The 20,284-nt window shown below is 42.4% G+C and overlaps 1 protein-coding gene across 10 annotated transcripts in view; it reads left to right on the top strand.

Moving 5' to 3' along the window:
- The first annotated feature begins 2,956 nt into the window (after nucleotides 1–2,956).
- SLC45A1 (solute carrier family 45 member 1) overlaps nucleotides 2,957–20,284 on the top strand; it is a 33,914-nt gene continuing 16,586 nt past the window's right edge. For 8 of the 10 annotated variants that reach the window (XR_006020191.1, XM_042051336.1, XM_042051332.1 and 5 more), the window contains exons 1-4: nucleotides 4,982–7,169; nucleotides 10,115–10,261; nucleotides 11,142–11,262; nucleotides 18,507–18,691. The gene's annotated coding sequence lies outside the window, so the exon portion shown is untranslated. Of the gene's footprint in view, nucleotides 3,634–4,981; nucleotides 7,170–10,114; nucleotides 10,262–11,141; nucleotides 11,263–18,506; nucleotides 18,692–20,114; nucleotides 20,202–20,284 lie in introns of those variants that run through there. The other 2 variants (XM_042051325.1, XM_042051327.1) reach the window with 2 other exon arrangements.

Raw genomic sequence — 20,284 nt, 5'->3', positions numbered from 1 at the left:
AATGAGAACTCAGGTTGTATGAAGTAAATTTTTTTCCTCAGTGAATAGTGTTCCTTTAAAAAGTCCTGAGTTCTCAGACCACCTATTTAATATTTCTGCATGTCCTAATATTTGCCTAATAATTAGTGATTAAGGTGTAATAGTTCTATTTACTTCCTGTGTTAAGAGCATTTATTGGGAAAATAAGGTTAATGACAAAGTAAGATATTTGAGTGTCAGGATCTTGTGTTCTTGTTTGTCAAAACTGCCTTTTAGATGGGTATTTGAGTATTTGGTGAGGATGAGTACAGTCCCATCTATTAAAATTTCTGGCAAATTAAGAAGTAATGTAGTCTTAGATATTCTTATTTTCATATACCTTTTGGAAGATGGAGCTGTTGTGCAAGAATGCTCTGAATCAAACTTTGTCAAGTTTGTCTCTCCAGCCTTTTTGTCAGCTGGTTTCTGAGCAGGTGTGGTAGCTGGTGTGTTATTACACTGGGGTCTGTTGTGACAGGAAGTGGAGGAGAATTTTATTGACATGAGTTGAGGACAGCAGAGAACTGTAGATCAGGCAGGAGCTGCAAAATCCATTTAAATTTGGGTTCCACTAATTCAGCTACTCCCAGAGCTGCTTTCTCTGAAAGATCAGCAAACTCTGTTTTCTATGAAAATGGCAGCATAACAGGCTGCATGGTGTGTATTCAATATTTCCTCCTTGTTTAAAAGAGCATCCTTTTCCTGCAAGGACAGACCAGGTAGAAGTCAGTTTACAAAATCAAAGTGACACAAGTGTAGCATTAGCAGAACAAAATTAGGTGGTCAGGAGAGATGCCCACTCTTAGTAGCTGGTTCTAGTATATGCCTCTCTCTCTGTAGCTAAAAAAAAGAACATAAAATTAGAAATAACTTAATGTGCTTCATGAGTTCAGTTTGCAAACACACACACACACAAGTAACAAGAGTGTGTCTCAGGGTCACATCCAGTTGTGTCACTTTGAACAGCATTCATTCACATTCATTTGGCTCCAAATAATATAGTTTGATTCATGTTCATCCCAAGTGCAAAATTTTGGGATATATAAAATACTTTTGTTATTTCCATATGAAGTTGATGTCACCAAAGTGACACTGCAGTCAAGCAGATCCCCTTTCATTATTACCCCAGCATTTGACCAGCATTCTTACTGGATATGCAGTGTGTGTTAATTAGCATTAACTTTTAAAAATATTTGTAAGAAATACTGTCTCCCCCCAGAAATGCAAAAATTGTTGCTTAGAAAGCCAGTAATCAAATATTTGATTACTTTTATGTAGGACAAGTAGTCTCTTATTAGGATTATATGCTCATACTTCTACAAAGATGCAGATTTAATCTATTTTATGATGAAAGATTAAACCCACAAATCCCATTTAATAGTGAATCTCTAGCAATAAGTAGCTATGCCATTTTATGGCTAATATCCAACGTGAGAGTTAATAGCAAGGGCACACTTGTACCTGTTCCACAGTGAAGATGAACTTGAATGTTGCCTGCAAGGCAAGAATCAAACACTCGGTGGGGAACATGGCTAAACATTCTTGGAATGGATAAATTGTTTTGCAGTGATTTTGCTAATTATTGGTTAATTTATTTGCTTAGTTTCAGAATAGATCTCTTCAGACTAAAATGTCCATGTAAAATGTTTTATTGCAAATTCCTGATGGTCAGTTCCTTTACATTACAATATTTTTTTGTTACAAATAATATGTGCATAATAGAATTGGTTTGAAATGGCATTTCTGAAATACACTTATTTGCTGGTTCTTATTATAAAATGTAACTCCACATTAGTATAGCTTTTGAGTTACACAGTTCATTCATATTTTTGGGATCTGGAAATCTTGAGGGGCTTTTTTTGTTGTACTGGTTGGTATGAGTGTATCTTCTGTGTATCCTGTCCCCCTGAATGTGCTGACACAGTTTCAGTAGTTTATCCATTGGATATTACACAAATAGGGCAGAAGGTGAAGCACTGAGGTGCTCTGTAAACTCTGAGTGACATGGTGGAAATCAAGGTGGCTGAATAAAAACCTGTTACCCAACTTGTGAAAGCATGAGTCAGATGGGACTTGAAAGAGGATTTGCTGCACTGGGACTATTCTGCAGTCAGTATTGTGCATACTGTCCAGTTTATGCAGAGTTCAGGAGGCAGCAGTGGTAGAACCCAGAGGTTCTGTCAGTTATCCAGGGATCTGTGATGTCAGCAGTTCAGTGGTAAGTTTATGTACAATATGTTCTGCTCACAGCAGTGGCAGTGATTTGGAGCCATATTTGGTGGTTTAACTAATACTCAGAAGTAGAAACAAAATACAAGTTCTAGAGATTAATTCAACATGCCCAAACCCCCAAAACCTTCTGCACAAAACCAGACAAACCCAGCACTTTAGTATGAAATATTAATGCTGTGACCTTAGCGTGAAAATACGGAAAAACAAGTTACCACATTTGCTGTTATATTAGAAATGTAGCAGTAGCAATAGATGAATAATTTGTTATGAGCAGTTGATTTTAATAAATTTATTGGTATGTTAGCCTTTTGGTTTTGGAGATTGAAGGGTTTCCTCAAGGGGTGGGCACAGGGCTATCTGTTTCTATGTCTTGTAAACATGTTCCTTTTATTCTTCAGGCAAATACAGTAATACAAACTCTATTGAATGGATTTAAATTGACATAGGGTTTCCAGAGCAAGACAAAAAATGTATGTGTTGTCTGGATTCAGTCCAAAGCATCTTTACTTCTGAACTGGCTTAGGCCAGAGAGACAGGATGTTCCACCGAGCAAAAACCATGTGATTAAAGAACATGAACAAACACAGAGTATATTATTAACAAAACACCAGACTGCACTTCACGTTGGGTTTTCTGGCTGGTGACCCATGGAGTTGACTCAAAAAGTTAACAGAGAGACAAAGGTCCAGTCTGTTCTAACATAACTAATAATCACAAAAGATCCTCTGAAGCCTTCTCTCCTGTATGGTGGTCTTAAAGAGCTGTTCACACTGGTCCTGACAGTGGTATAAATACATCCCAGTGAGACTCTGTGCTCAGGAACATGTCCTGAGAGAATGTTACAGCATCTGCTGCAGAGGGGTTTTATCTTGATTCACCATTCTGTATGTGTCTAGAAATTAGGCTCCCTGTTGCCTGCAGGCTCATCATGCTGTCAACAGTATCTTCATTTCTCCCTTGTGTTCTGACTCACACGCCTGTCAGTGCCATCCTGTCTGTCCTACTTTGTGGCCTCTTCCATTTTCAGGATGTGGCTGAATCCTCCACATCCTGATCAGCAGCTGTCTAGGCCACCATCTGTGTGGGCAGACTTTGAGTCACTCTGTTTTGTGGTGAGGATGCATGTAATTGAGGCATGAGGTGAAGGGTGTATGGTGTTTGAAGACTTGTGGAGCACTTGAATAGCAGCTGACAAAAAATTTTGATCATAAGGAGGTAGATAAAATGGAGTAGTCTTGGCTGGTCATGTCTACCCTTACAGAAGATAATTGAAACAAAATTAACATTTTTTGCAGTTGTTGATAGTGTTGGGAGGTTCTGCTGCTGGGCATTTGCATGACTTTGACCCCAAAAAACCTGGAGAGATCCATGAATCTTCACTGTGTAAGTATTTTACTGGCTGTACTTTCCAAATAAAAGGAACCTGTTTATAAAGACGTAGAAACAGATATCCCTGTGCCCCCCCTCCCCAAGAGGGAGCCCTTCACTCTCCAAAAGTTTCTTCAGGAAATTCAATCAGTGTTGGAGTGGCTGTCTCCCATCCTGTCCACATCCATGCCTTTTCCTGGGAGGCTGCACTTCTCCTGTCCTCTGCTAGCAAAGGGCTGAGGTGCCAGTGAGCCTGTGAACGTGTGTGGATCCCGGTGGTCTTTTATAACATTCTGCTCTCTGGACAGCGTGTGGATCTCGGGAAAGGGCATATCAGGGCCATTTTCATTCACTTTTCACAGAAGGTTACTCTATTATAAATGAACTTATGTATTTGGGGTCTTCCTTCTCAGGGTTACACAAATATTATAATTTTTTTCCATTGGTATTTAACACTTTTAGCCAAATGGAGAGCTGTAGCTGCAGTTTAATTCCTGTTTAGTGTTCCAGTCTCATCATATTAAACATGCATTCTAGCCAGGAGGGAAAGGAGCTGTGGAAGCAGTGGGTGTTAGATCCCTGACAGGCAAGGCGCTGCTGTTGAAGATGACAGCTTTTCCTGTACTGCCCAGAGCATCACTCAGGAACTGTCTCCTCCCTCGCAGAGAAGCCAGCTGCCTTCCCACCCCATCCCCACTGTTAGTCAGCAGATGCACTCCGCTCTTCCGGATCCAAAGCAGAAGATATTGTTAATGCACTTCCTCGCTCTGCTTTGTTAAGTAATTCTTCGTTGTTAATGCTGAAAGGGAGATTTTCCCGAGGCGCTCTGGGCAGGAGATTTGCTTTGAAAGCAAGGAGAGGGCTGTGGAGCAGCACGTCCCAGGGCTCGGGGGGATGGCCCGCGGTGCCCACCGGGAGCGGGGAGTGCGAGCCTGAGTCACAAAGCTGCAGAACCGGGAGGGCCGGGCTGGCAGTGCTGCTCCTGCCTGAGTCACCCTGAGCCGGCAGCAGGGCAGCGGTGGCCGCTGCAGTCTGGAGTGAAAGCTCACAGGCAGCACACGGCTCCAAAAGCGGCTGTCTGCCTTTCGCCGGCCTCTGGTGACAGGAACAGTGCGGCCAGCAGCACCAGGCCAGTCCCCTGCACTCGGCACTGCTGGGGCCGCACCTCGAGTGCTGTGTCCAGTTCTGCACCCCCAGTTCATGGCAGATGTTGAGGGGCTGGAGTGTGTCCAGAGAAGGGCAACAAGGCTGGTGAGGGGTCTGGAACACAAGTGCTGTGAGGAGCAGCTGAGGGAGCTGGGGCTGTTGAGCCTGGAAGGAGGGAGGCTCAGGGGAGCCCTCATCACTCTGTACAACTCCCTGACAGGAGGGGACAGCCAGCTGGGGGTCGGGCTCTGCTCCCAGGACACAGCGACAGGACAAGACACAGCCTTAAGCTGTACCAGGGGAGGTTTAGGCTGGACATTAGGAAGAAGTTCTTCACAAAGGGTGACTGGGCATTGGAATGGGCTGCCCAGGGAGGTGGTGGAGTCCCTGTCCCTGGAGGTGTTTGATGAGAGCCTGGATGTGACTCTCAGTGCCATGGTCCGGTTGACAAGGTGGTGTTGGGTCACAGGCTGGGCTCGATGACCTCAAAGGTCTTTTCCAACCTAATGGATTCTGTGATTGTCTCTCTGAGAAACATTATTCAGTTGCAGGTAATTGGTAGTGCTCTGGTTTCCTGTGCCTTCCTGCCTATTCATTTGTGTTGGGTCTGCACAACTGCATTATAAATGTGGAAATGTGCTTGAAACCTGATGAGCTTCCAACACAAAGTAAAACCTAGAGTGCTTTTAGATCTCAAACACCAGAACGGTAGGGCTTTCTGTGAAGCTCTGGTTCAGGTTTGCATGTAATAGTGAAATTAAAACTTGGCACTTCTTTCAGGCTCATTTAGAAAAATTGTCCCTAGGTAATGTAACAATTAAAGGACCAAATTATCCTTCAGTGCTTGCATTCTTCAAAAAAAGGCAAATATTTTAGAATCCTGTAGCAGTCAAGAGGTACCAGTGAAGTCAGCTGGCCTAGAAGTTATTTCATGTGTCCTTGGTATGAAAATGCATTGAAGTTTCACAACAAAAAGGCAAACATAACTTACTGTGACCTGTTTTCTAGCCTTGGGACAAGATTAAATTTGAACTGGTGACAGGTATCAGAGTATTTGCTTAAGCAAACAGAGTAAAAGTTACCTTAAGTCTTTTGGAATGTTCAGTCACCCATTTCTGCATGATTTGCATGATAAAATCTCAAAGAATGGAATAGAAACACTTTTCATATGTAAAGTAACAATCATCAAGTTCTTCCAGAATGTTCTATCTTCATACTGAAATGTTCTTTTCCGTAAGTTAGGTGGAGTAAAAAGGCAAATTTATAATCTTAAAGGCAGTTTTCTGATGGTATCCCAAACAGATTAAGCTACAATTGCATTTCCTTAATCCAAACATTTTGAAAGTAAAATTCCTTTTACTTGGAGTTCTGTCACTATTGATGTCCCAAGATTTTGTTTACTAGCAGAGAAGTTCTAGTCAGAAGCCATAAGTAACTTTTTTTTTTTTTGGTCTCTTGTCTCTCCTTGCAAAGCCTCTCAATTTCTTTATGACACTTAAACTTATTCCTGTTTTTTAATATAGTTTTCCAAGATGCAGATTTAGAGTTATTTTAGTTATTTCTTGGCTATTGTCTCCAAATACTTGAGAGAGGTCTTAGTCCTGGATTGTCCTGTTTGTACTTCTAAAGATTAGTTTTTCTCTCTGACCTATGAAACTTCCTTATTTTTCAATGACTTGCAGAAAATAAGCATTGGCAATGAGATCTTCAGACATCTCGTAGGGCTCCAGGATGCTGATTCAATAATACCTCACTTTCAGTATTATTTAAATATCACTGACTTTGTTTTAAGCTATGATGTATGATATGATATATGATACGACATGCACCATCTTGCATTCCAGAAAAGAAATAATTATGAGAGATACCTACCTTTTCTGTATTACTGTTGACAGATTTTACCCTGTGAATGTCATAATGGACAATCTGATTATTACAGGTGTTTTCATAGATTGATGCATTTGTTTTTATACTAATGTACACTTCTGATTGTCTTTGTCTGCTGAAAGGTAGAGGGTTGTTTTGGTTTGAGTTTCTTTTCCAGTTCCTCATTGCCTCTTACTTCTGTTATCTGTTTCCCAAGCTGCTTACGCATAGTTGCTGCTATTTTTAGCTTCTTTCTCGCTTTCATTAATCTTGAATTTCCAAGATTGTCATTATGACATTTGGGACAAATGTTTTCTAATTAAATTCTTTTGAACTGCCCTGATTTATGGGATCTGTCTAAGAAAAGACATATTCTAGATATAATTTGTCATTGCTAGAGATGCACCTTTTCCTGACACAGATATAGTCAGCAGCTCAAGGTTTGGCTACAAACCTACCTAGTTTCTTGTTTTTCAGGTCAAAGTAACATCCAGTCAGGCTTTGCATGGCATGAGGCAGAAACAGGATTTTCTAGCATGGTGAGTACTTGTAGAATCAACAGGCTGATGATTTCTAATGACCAAGAATTCAGGAGACTCTGCATCCTAAATACAAGCAAAAGGGGGTCAGTAATCTGCCAAGTAAATTCTGTTTCACCCCTACATGTTTTAGAGGTGGCTTCAGGGAGGAATTTAGGAAAGGCTCATTGTGGAATGACTTAATGTGAGCTCTCATGAGGATGGAAAGGAGCACTACCAGGGGGAAGTTCACAAATGGAGGTTGAAGGAGCTGTTTAAAATTATAATATGGGTAGGGATTTAATGATGGTGTTCATGAGAAGACCTTAAGTAGGAATCATGTAGCAGAGGATGTTTTTCCCTTTAGTACTCACTGATTTCAATTGTAAACTCTTTTCTCTTTCATTACTTTGTTAGATGTAGACTTTTCCAGCCTCTTTGCCTTTTTTTTTCTTCCAGACAACCTAGAGCAGAAGTGTCTCTTTTACCAGATTTTAGTTTGCTGCTTTTCCAGGCCATTTGCATTGAATGGTTCCAGGAATAGCTAGAAAAGATCTTGCAAGGTCACAGAGTTCCTCTGTGTTATCTCCTTGGCCCAAGGCAGGATCTAATAACATTAACATGCTCTCAAGCATCCTGGCAGACTATCTTAAAAGTCTCAGGTGATATAGACTCTCCTATATCCCTAAGCAATTTGAAATTATTTTTAATAGAAATTTTTGCCCACTAATTTATAAATGAGAAATAATATAAATAAATAATCTAACATGATTTAATAAATTGTACAGGAGCACTCAGGTTTTGACATGAGCAGCAGAGACACAGGTTTATGAACTTAACTGCTGTATTTATGAAAGAAGGCACAATTAAGTTATGTGTAGGCTGCTGCAATAATGGCTATGGGCCGTTCATTCATGTTCATCAGAACCGAAGCCCTCTGAGGTGTGGTCTGCTGATGCACAAGGATTACATCCACAGGCCTTCAGTCAGTCCTGGTCTGCCCCAGGATGGTCAAGAAGTGCCACTTCAGTGGTATCCTTTCCACTTGCTTCTTGGGTAAAGAAAAACAAGAATATCATTTTCAGTGATGCAGCAGATGTTTCAAAGTCCTCCTCAAGGAGGAGATTACCCTGCTACCTGAATTAGGCTTATTATGGAATTTCAGAAATGCAAAAAGAAGTGTCCAAGCTAGGTTTGGGTTGGCTAAGAAAGTTTTGGATTTAAAACATGTTGGCGAGGCCTGTGATACTGGCTTTTGACCAGAGTTTTATGGTCTTTTATTTGTCTGGTGCCTGTTCTGTCTCTAAAACACGAGGACCAAGGAGCAGAGCAGGAGAGAAAACACAATTGGATGATGCACTTGGTTTGCTGTAGAGGAATCATTTACGTTTGCATTGCTTACTTGCCTCCTGTCTGGTTTACCATGACCTGCAAGGGAACATTCCTCTTCCACAGCCAAGGCATTCAGGCAGAGTTAATTGAGCAATTAAATTATCAGGTGATGGAAATAAAAAATCTCATCCGCATAGAAGGGTTTAGCAATCTGGCTCCTTTCAGTTTCTGACTTACTATTATGTAATGTGTGTGTTGCTACTCAGGTGCACTCTGTGCAAAACAAAGAGGAAAGCAGCTGTTCTGACTTATGCTTTAGAGGACATGACATCCGTGACTTTTGTCAACTGACCACAGAAGAAGGTGACAGTTGGGGTTTCTGAGGAGACTCTGGGATTGTGGACAGTCCATTTAATAGAACCTCCCTTCCCAACTCCTGCTTTCTATGGAGTCTCCTATCAGGAGTTTGTAGCAGTGGCTGAGATAACAAACATGTAATAAACCCTTTCTTTCCAGTTGGGTGTGTTCCACATGTAAGTATCCATGAAGGGGTGAGCAAAGTTAGACAGTGTCCAAGTGCTGATGAGTTTATAGAGAGTTGCAAAGGGAAGAAAATTCCATTTTGGAGAAGAGTAACAAAGACAATGATTGTCTTGGTGAAGATCCAGTTGGTGTGACAAGTAGAGGCAATCTAAGGTGCATCAGTTTTCTGAGAATACTGATGTGATGTTTGGCTATGCCAGCTGTCCAGCTTGGCAATTCTGGGAGTGATACATGTAATAAAAGCACATCAGAATTCTAGATCCCCCTTCCTGCACAGAGCTACCAGTACACAGATTGTTGTTTTAGCTACAAAATTGACAATGGTAAAAACTGCAGCTGTCCACAGCATCTTCATGCTTTTGCCCTCTTGAAATTCTCAAGAGAAATTAATTCTGAGGAGAGATCCAGGCTCAGTGTTGTCCAGTATGCTTTAAAGCTGAGGGAGAGACTAGCCCTGGTCATCTCTTCTGTTGAGGAAAATGGATGCACAAGGTTCCCAGGACAAATATGAGTTTTTCAGAGCTAGAGAAGATCAATTGATGCAATAAGCTACGGAGGGAAGCAGTAGACATGCACGGGTCTGTGGAATCATGTGTTAGTCAAACAGGAAAAGAGAACACATATGGAAGATGACTGTGCTGTCTGAGAGTTCAGCAAGCTCTGCTAGTCCTACACCCAAAGAGATGATAATTTTACTGATGGACTGAGTAACTGTGTACCTGCAAAAATCACTTATTCCTCATGGGAGAGGGGAAGAAAAAGGTAAGGAAGTCAAACTAACAGCAAGCCTTTTTTTATTATACCAGGCAGGAGATTAATTATATTACTTTGAGGTTGGACCTCTAATTTTGTATATAAAGGTCATGACTCTTATTGGAGAGATCAATTAATATATTAGAGTATCAGACTCAATGCAGAAATACCATACAAAAAGTGTCCAGGGCACCTTTGCTGCTGTTTATTTGCTGTAGCAGATAGTTAATCTGTTTGCTACCTGTTCTATTTCTCTTGCTCAAGAGCATTAGCAAATGTTTATCTGACGGAATGTTCTGTTCCTCTCTTATTTTTTTTTTAACCTCCTCTGTCCTAAGAGAATGAAGGTAAATCCCAGAGCAACTCCAGGTTGGAAACATCATGTTGCAAGTTGGACTCTAGTCAGAGTAATTTTGTTACTGCTGATGGGGAAAGAATAGAAAACAATGGGCTGCCGAACAGGGAAATGGCCTTTAACTAAAAAGGTGAGAAATCAGAAGAGAGGAGATGATTACAGCACTTTGACTCAGCTGAAAACGCTCAACAAATTGCATGGCAACGTGAATAGGTTATTTACACCAGTAGAAGTAAAAGGCAGACTTGTGAGCAGCAGCAACCACTGTCCACTGTTGGAAACAGCACTGCTACCTGATCTACTGTGGCTGCCCTCCTGCTGTTTTAGTGGGAGGCTGGGCTTGAAGGATCTCACTCAAAAATATCCAAAGCCCCCAGTGCTAGTCCCAGAGGCATTGCTTTCCAGTAGACCAATTAATTAATTAATTTTCTTCTAATGCTGTTCATTCAATGTGCACCGAAAGTGTGGCACATGATACAAATCCCTATCATTCTTCTGTGTACGTATGATGCCAAGGAAGTGGTGGCTACCAGTGCTGGTTAACACTTGAAAATGACAGAAATCCTGGTTGCTACTGGCAGAAGGGGAGTGGGAAATGATAGGCTGGCAAATGACAGGCTAGCAAATGACTTGTCAGAAACAAGCATCATATGATACATGGTGAGTACTGGAATGCCACTGTCAGAGGTGGACATTTAGGAGGGAAACAAAAAAATGATAAGATGTTAAACCCCCTCATCCCTTTTACTATGTTCCAGGAAAAGGTAAATTTTACTCATGACCCAGCAAATGTTCTCAAATTTAGTTCCCACAGGACAATTTGCTGAGCCATATGCACTTGTCCAGTCAGGATGCCCCTTCTTGTTTCTGTGGTTTGTATTCTGGTGCGTTTGAGGGCTGCTTTGGTGTTTTAGGCAGGCATAGGCCCTGAAAGAGACTGACAAGCTTCGAGACCAGCGTGGGGATGTCCTTTTTCTGTTACTTCATCTCTGTCTTTTCTCTGCTTTCAGTGGATGCAAGAGGCAAGGAAGGATGTCTGGCTTTGGAGCAATCCAGGAATATTATGGTACCTGTCTGTATCTGTTCACACTGAGTGGCTGTCATGCATCCCAACATCTCTGCCTCCCTAAGGTATCTGATTGTTTGGGATGGAATGTAGATATCTACATGTAGACATCCAGCTAGTCTCTACCTTGTTATTAGGTATTTTCAGGCAGAAAGAGGATGACAGCCCCTGCCTCTCCTGTCTGACAGGCACTCTGTATGGATGGAAGAGGCTAAATTAAAACCAGCAGAAGTGGACTTTCTGGTTTTTCTTGATAACTGGTGTAAAGGAGAGAAGGGAGCAGTCTGTGCACTGCAATTAACATCAGGTGCTATTGCAACTCATCCTGTAATGCGATATAGATACAATCTCAGCAGAAAATTGAACGCTGCGCTGAGTCAGAAACAGAGCAGTGCTGGGTTTTGAAGAAAGTTATTAGCCCCAGGGACCCAGTGGTTTCTCATTTCCCCTGTGGCAAACACAGGGAAGTGGGGCAGTATTTCCCGTAGGCTTCCAAAGTCAATTTAGACAAGGTACAGAGCCAATTTATAAATCAAAGTTTTAATGAATACTTAGCAAGAGGCAGGCACACCTTCAGTCTTCCTGCAGTGTCCACCAAGTACCACTCTGTGCCATTCTGCTTTATTTTGTGAGCTCTGGGTGCCCCATCTTTGTCTGGGCACTGAGCCAGCCCAAGCGCCTGCTAGAGAACACAGCCCAGTGTAGCAGTGCTTTGACAGTGTGTGACAGACCTGCCAGGGTCACCATTCACCACCCTTGCCCACGGCCAGGTGCTGTGACCTGTGCTCATCTCACCACCTCTTCCTGTCAGCCCTTGGCACAGAAGTGGCCCAACCCTTCCTTGTGCTGCCCTGCACTTGGCCTTCACAAAAGCAATGATCTGAGGTTTTGCAGAGCTCACTGATCATGAATTCTGCTTTCTTTCTCCAGCAGAAGATCAGAAGTATACAGAAATAAGATTCTTGGTAGCCAAGAAAATTTTAATTTTACTAAAGACAGGATGTACTGGCTGAAAGCTGCAGCTTACAATTAATACAAGAAGCAAAGAATTGAGCTGTTCAGGTAACGCAGCAGGGATGAGAGCAGTCTTAATTTATGCTCTGTCTTTAAATGCGAATTAAGTTTAGAGCCCAAATATAAACAGCCTGTGCCTGCTCGAGGTGACTGCAAGTTCCACCATCCAGGATTCTTGCTTCTGCTTTCCTGACACAGCACTTGTCACCTTTCAGCAGTTTGTCACATCCAGAATAAAATCTGCAAGGCCTCTGGGGCATAATCACATCCTTGTCTCTTGTGAAATGCATAGTCAGTTTGAGACACTGCAGTGAAATGAAATGCTGTATTTCAGTGAGTTTGCCACACTGGTTTGTGTGTTCCTGCACCTCTTTCCCTGAAGCTGTACCCAGCAGCAACAGCCAATACCTTACGTGATTCCTATCTTACATGCCAGCAATTAACACTTTTGTTCAACATCTGTCCAGAAGTGCATGGCCAACGTAGCCTACTCTATGTGTTGCCTCAGAGGAGAGTTTTTACCCAGCCTGCTTTCATTCAGTTGATGGAAAACTAAAATATGATAAAGATCATAATCTGCAATATAATTATTTCCCGAGTTTTGTATCTTAAAATATTGGTTGCAGGAGTTTTCTTAGGAAGTAAATGCAAATCTCGTCATTTGTATTCTTAAAACTGTCATGGCCTTCTGATCCCAAGCACATTCTCAATCTTCTGGATTCTCTAAGTGCCCTCTAGTGACTAATTCTCTGAACTGTGTTGGGTTTTCCTTGCCGGTGGGAGACCAGCCATTGAAGGGGTGGTTGGTGAGGGCAGGAGCTGGATAAACGTCCTGCTATTATTCTGAGGGCAGCACTAGGTTGTTCTGCAGAAGCAAACAGAAGTGTTTGTTGAGCAGTCTGCAGAGAGCTCCGGGCAGCAAAGGAGTGAATGTGTATGTACCGCTGTTGTGGAAATGTCTGAGCTGAAACGTGAGTCAAATCAAGTACAAACCACTGGAAGAAAGACTATTTGGCTGTCCCTGTGCAACACTTGAATGGTTTAGGTGAAGTGTGGCATTAATGAAATTTTCCTGAATATTAAAGACTCATGTTCATATCTTCTGTAGTAATTCACTATGCTGAATTTATTTTCTCAATGAATTGAGAACTCAATTTTAATGAAAATAGGTCAATGCTGTTAGCATTGCTTTTCATTCTGCAGCAAAATGCTGGTTCTTATTTCTGGTGGTGCTTTAGGTATGGGGTTTTTGGTTGTGTTTTTCCTTTTCCTAAGTAAAAATTCAAGTGCCTTTTTAAATGCTTAATTGAATCCATTAATATAGCCAGCGTAGGAGTTCGGTTCAGGAACTGATTTATCTGGGCTATTGAACTCATATGACAATGTGCTGAGGGCCAGATATGGAGGTGGTGTTCGGACTGGCACATACAAGATTTCTTTATGTTCTTACAGTGTATTAACTGCCCACCAACTTCTTTACGCCTACTCAGTTGGCAGGTAAGGGATGCTGGGGCGGTGTAATTTACGTGGTAAGCTCATCTTACCATAGAAGCATTAAGAACATATAATTGAAATGCACCTCACCTTGTTTGAACTTGCTTCTTTTTTTCTGTCCTACTCTGTATTTACATTGTGTTCAATACTATAGGCCATAGACCTTATTGGCATGACTGGGCATTTACAGAAATATAAATTTTCTTCTTTAACTGGTAGTGTAAGTGTTGTGGAAAGCAGAGTTTCATTTGGATTTAACAATGGAGCAAAAGCTCTCATATGCCTGGAACAGATGTACAGGGAGAGTTCAAGGGAAGAAGGCAAGCTGGGATTGGCTCTAGAAATGATCTGGAAAAGTGGACTGCAAAAGGAGCAGTTGGGATTTAGAGGATGTGTCAGCCTGTATGGTGAACACCTGTATTCATCTGTGTAACTCCAGTGGTAACCAGCAACAGGACACGAGGTCATGAAATGAAGCTGAGCCAGGGGAAGTTCAGGTTGCACATTAGGAGAAGGTTCTTCACTGAGAGGATGATCAGTCACCAGAACAGGCTCCCCAGGAAAGTCAGCATGGCACCAAGCCTGTCAGAGTTCAAGGAATGTCTTGTTATATGGTTTAGTTTTAGGAGGACCTGTGATGAGCAGGGAGCTGGACTTGATCATCATTATAGGTCAGTTCCAGCTTGAGATATTCCATGATTCTAACTCTAGCAATTTTTGTCATTAGCTGAACTAATTTTAAGTAATTGTAAGACTGTTATGAACTTGCCATTGAAGAAATGTCTTGGTCCCCGATTTGCAAACTTACAGGTGGTCGAGAGTTGATCTGTTTTAAATTATTATAGTGCAAAAGAAGGAAGATGATCAATAATGTGACTTTTTGTTAACTGCACTGGACAGAATGAGGAATTTACTGCATAAAAGAAAGAGTTGCATCAAGCTTTCTGAGGGATTATAGGAAAATTTGGAGTAATTCCAACCTTGCTTGGAAAAAAGACTGTTTAAAAGAGGTGGGCCTGATGCTTGCTAGCAAGTGCACAGGGCTTTACTCCTAGATTCTTAAGTAATCATGCTGCTGTCTAGTTCTCAAGAAAAATATTGGGGAACAAAATAAAATAGTTCAGTATGAAGGGACCTCCAACTATCATCTAGTTCAACTGTCTGACTGATTCAAGGCTGACCTTCCTTCCCTCTCCCCTTGCCAAAGTACTGTGAAAAATCAGTGGGCTGGTTTTGTGTGCATGGAAATATCTGGAGTCATGTCTGTGTACAAGTGGAGAAAATGCAGGTGCTGACACCTTGTTCTCTAGACATGAGCTGAGATGTTTGGATCTCCACTGTAAGAGTTCCTGACTGTAGCTTACTCAAAGTATGATTTTGCTAAAATACAGTGACTGCCTAAGTGGAATAGGAAGATGCTACAGACCAGGACACTGGTCTCAGATACAGTAACAAAGAAGCTGTTTTAAAAAGTCATGTAAGATGAGTGATTGTTTTTCCCCTAAACCCTTCTGAAAACTCACCCAAAATTTCATGGGCAATTTATTTTATGTCAGACAGAAGTCTTGAATCCATGGCACTAAATCCTACACAGCTTGAAGAACTTAAGATAGTCACTGTGTTTGTGTACACATAAATATATATTTATCTAAAACACTTTGAAAGCACAAGGTGGTGAAAAAGCAAATGTGCTGTTTAATATCACTGGCAATGGGTTTGCCAAATCAGCTGTGGTGCTAAGGCTTAGTACAGCATACATGACTCAGTCAAATACTCTTTCAGTGAGGCTAACCACTGGAAACAAATGGGTAAGAGATCTCAACTTTTTCATGAATTCTGAGTGCTTTCTTGTTGTGGCTCAGGAATGCTATTCTCCAATTTAGTAGTCCTGCTAAAACCATGCTGACGCTTGTTCCTCCTCCAATGGAAAGCATAAAAGGCAAAGATCACAGGCTGAGATAAGAACAATTTAGTGGAAACAGCAATGAGATAAAAGGAACAGTAACAGCAACAATATTAATAACAAAAGGTATAAGACAAAGGCTTTTCCCCATCCCTGGCAATGGCGTGAGGGGGTATTGAATAACATTAAGGCCCTGGCCAAAACTAGGACATTTCTTTAATCAAACCTTTCTGCTTAATAATTAGCTAATAAGGAGTGGCCTTCCAACCCCACCACCACCCCCTGCCCTCGACCCTGCAAACTTGAACCTCATTCTCCCAAACCAGGCAAAGGCTGCTTTGTTTTTCCTTTTGAAAGACTTTAGTGCATGGGCAATAATTAACTTGTCATTTCAATGCACAGTAGGAAAAGAAGGGTATTTAGTGTTTTCTGTGTTATTGCCAGGTTGGGGTGGGCAGAAAGGACAGATTAAGCTGGATCACGTATTCCTCCCAAGGAGCAAGAAATACTCAGTGTTTTCATTTTGAGCACAGGGAAGCTTTAGTCTTTTCTGTGCTATGGAAATGAAAGCTGTCCGGTATATGACAGCATCACTAACCTGGAAATTGTGCAATTTGACTGGAGCTAGGCTTGGCAATTATTCTTCTGTTACCTATGCTGCTCTGGATTTTCCTCACTTACTGCTCTGCTTGTCACCCCACCTCCTTTCCCATGGAGCTCAAGAGGGGAAAAATGGAAGTCCTTCACACTAAGTAGCTCCCCCCCCACTTTAAATGAAGTGAATTCTGATAAATTAGAAAAAAAAAAGTTACTTAATTTGAGAGCCTTTTCCACTTCTCCTTGTGTCTTCAGAAGGGAATACAGTTTCTGATGTTTCCTTACAATATTAGCAAGGCAGCCCTTTTGTGTCAAGGTGTCTGAGCTGTACTGCTATGACAAGCCTGCGTGGTTTGCTCTGAGGAGCTCTCTGCAGCTGTGCCCACGGTCTCCCACAGAAACACAGCAGTGCAGAATGTACACATTCCTGGTCCTCCTGAAGGAAGAGGGGTTGGTGTGATCTCTTCCAGCGTAGCCTTTCCCTCATGACTCTGCTTGTACAGGAGCAGGCTGCCTGCTGTTCTGTAGGAAGTGGGGGAGAGCTTGCAGAGTATGTGCACAGGTCCATCTGCAGACACAAGAACTTGGTAACTCATCAGGCCTCTCTTTGCTTGGGTCACTGAGCGTAGATTAATCTTTGCTCCAGCATCCAAGTGGCCTTTGGGTGTTCTGAAGCAGCAGCCCCCAAGCACCAAACAACGTCCATGGCGAGTCTGTTTCCTATAGACTTTGTATCTCTCCCCCTCAAAACATCAAGTCATGTTTGGAAAAGAAGCTGCCAGTTCCAGATGGATCATGGAATGACACTGTGGATCCACTGAACTGAACTGGAAAATGTTTCAAATTAATTTTAAGATAAAAGGAGAAAAAGGAACACCCAGCATCACAGAACAGAAACCCCACTCTTCAAGACGGATAACAACATACTCTCTGTTGGTGTCTTGCACAGAATTTCACTCAACTGGAGCTAATGTCTGCTTCGGAGGAAAGGATTATGGGGATAGTAAGAGAGGTTTCCAAGAAACAGAGGAATGGTCTGATCTGAGCAAAGCAAATAATGAGGCCTGCTGGCAAATGAAACAGTGAGCCTAACATCAAGCTGTAAATGAGCAAAGATGAATATGCTGTCAGAAGCTGCTTTGTGGAAAGACTTAACAAAAGTGTTCAGTGAATGCAAACCATCTTGCACCCAGAGAAATTAGGAGGGAGCAGCACAGATTCATAGCAATAGGTATTCACCACCAAAACCTGCTCTTTTGAACATTTTTGGGTTAAACTAGTACGAAGTAAATGAGTAACTTTACATTTCAACAGCAATTTATGTGCAAGCTCACAGAGAAGAGGAGATTTGTGGTTTCTGTTTTGTCTAAAGCCCAAAGGATGCTAATAAATGAATGCACAGCAGGAATTGCTTTTGTTCTCTCCTTTGTTGTTACCCTGGGAAGGACTAGAGTCACTTGTCCCACTGTCCCCAAGTGGGCAAAGTGTGCTAAATGGTGTAAGAGGCAATCCGTGTAAGTTTTGAGCAGACAATTTTATTTAATTGACTGTGGAATAAACATGAGCTTAATGTCTCAAATATGTTTATGAGGAAAAATCATTGTATAAAATGGCCATGACTGCCTGCCAGCATTAATGATATAACCTACTCTCCATGCCCAGGTGGAACAAAAGGAATGGGACTTGTAAGTATTGTTTTCATCTTCCCAGTGTTTGCAGAGCTCTCTAGCGCATGGGTAGTGGTTGGACTGAGGCTGGTGGGAGCAGGGGTTGTTGTGCTGTGTTCTCACTTGTGGTAACTGCAGGAGTGGCTGAGCCTGGGTCTTTATCAAAGCAGGCAGTTAAGAATTGTGGGTGTGTGACAGGCTTAATCCCAGCCCACGTAGCTGTCCCTGAGCACCAGAAGCTGGGTGAGAAGTAGCTGGTTTTCCTACAACTACTTCTGATGGCAATGGCTCCTCCCAGCACTGCTGTCTCTTGCTCCACCTGTCTGTTCTGGCAGCAGACCTGCCTGCTCATGTTCTCTTACCAGCTGTGCCACCTGACTGGACCTGCTTCTGTTCCTGTCCTTCATCCTTAGGGTTTCAAATCTCCTTCTTCTTCTTTTTTTTTTTGCCTTTGCTGCTCAGAGCGTGAAGGATCTTTCCAGTGGCTGTGACACTGGAGGCACGTAAATGAAAGGGATGCTGTCAACCTGTGGTTTTGAATGAGAATGTGATTGTTTTCTTCCAGAGCAACAGCAATGATTTTAATCGGTTCATTGTGAATGTGGCTTCTAAAACCAGTTTGTTCTCTCAATAGGCAGCAAGTGGAGAAGTGACTGTTGTGGATATTATGCATGAGACCCAGGTGCAGACACACAGCATCCCACTGTGGCCACAGCCATATGGATCAGCACTGAGAAATGGCATGTGGCAACGCTGAGTTGATGGAGACCCAGGAGCTCCATATCCGGGCAGGTAAAAGGAAAAGCTGAGCACAGACAGGTGAGGGATATCCCAGTACCAAAATAGCTTCAAATCTGCCAGGAGGACTGAGGATAGAATATAGGTCAAAATGGGGACCCTGCAGTAGCCTCAACAGAAGCCTGCAATGATGTCTGGCATGGAACATGTGTTGTTTGGGGCAAATAGGTGTATTTTTGAGATTATTCCATTACTCAAATATGACTTCTATGACATTGGATTGACTCTCATCTCTGTTCAGTTTATCTTGTATGAGCATTTTCACATGGGAGAAGATGAAAAGGTATCAAATTGCTGAAAACAGCAGTGCAAAAATGCCAGTGCATGCCAAGTTTCTTGCTCAGTTTTACCTAATCTGGCAGAATCAGGCATATACCTTAGGGTCAGCCTGGGAACAAGGTGCTTACAGAGAGCCCTGTCTTACAAAACAGCAAAGGGAAGAGTTTTGCTGGGACTGCCGACATGCTTTTTGGGAGGTGGTTTTTGAAGAACAACATTTGAGGATAGGTGAGGAACCCAGTCCCGCTTTTCATTTAGAGAAGTACAAACCCCCTTCTACCCTGTGAATGTTGTGCTGTGAGTGAATAACTGTTAGTGTTGTAAACAGGTAATTAAACTGCTGTTTAATTACATAAACACTGATGAAGAATACTTGACCAATATAATGGCCAAACTGATGTCAAAAAATTGAACAATACAGATCAGGTGGCAGGAAATCTGTGGTGATAAGAGTGCGCAGTGATCTCTCATGCCTGTCCTTGTGTGCTGCAAGATTTTCCCAGTTTGTCACAATTTCTTGTCGGGCTTTATGTGAGCTTGTCCCCTAGCTGAACCCTACTTGCCTCAGACAGTGCTCTTTGGCGTCTTTTCCAAATGTGATTGCACCCTCTACCACATGAATTACAGCTGGTTTTCTACAGACAAATGACACAATTCCTTTTATTCCTACTGTGGCTGGTGAGTTATGTGCCATCTTCCTGCTACAATAAATTCTACGAGACCTAAATACTAATATATACTAGGGATTCTTGCAGTGTTATGGTAACCTCTGAAGATAAAATTAAGAATGTTTAATGATTAAGGCTCTGAATTTGAAGTTTAAAAAAAATAGAGCAGACTCTACTACATAATTGTAGTAGTACATCTTTGTTTGCAAACCATGAGGAAATTTGAAACACAAGTCCAAAATATGGCGCTATAAAATAAAATTGCCTAATTTCTTTAGCCTAGGAAGGGGAAGACTGTTAAATAGAAAAGTGCAGCATGTTCTGTGGCATCTGCTCTACAGGCCTATCAAAAAATATCTCTGCACCCGCTAAAAATCTTAATATCACGATCCGCCTCACCAGTGCCAATTTGGGAATGAGGGCCCGGAAGCTGCATCTGTCCGGGGCGAGAGTCGCTGCAGCGAGCGCTGCTGCGCCGAGGCCGTGGGGCGGTGGGTACTGACGTGAAGAGGGGGCGACTTCTCCGACCCGGCTCCTGCCGACCCCCGCCGCAGCCTCGAGACTCTCCGCGGGAGGCGGAGCAGGTGCGCGGGCAGCGGCGGCCGGGACCCTCCCGCGGCCCGGGCGGGGGCGGCCGCTGCCTCTGCCGGCGGCGAATGGCGGGGCG

Source organism: Corvus kubaryi, unplaced genomic scaffold, assembly GCF_017639235.1.
Source record: "Corvus kubaryi isolate FWS band 111438036 unplaced genomic scaffold, C.kubaryi_AGA036_p1.0 75, whole genome shotgun sequence".
Lineage (NCBI taxonomy): Eukaryota > Metazoa > Chordata > Aves > Passeriformes > Corvidae > Corvus > Corvus kubaryi.
Note: the sequence above shows the minus strand (reverse complement) of the source record. Positions and strands in the feature narration are given on the sequence as shown.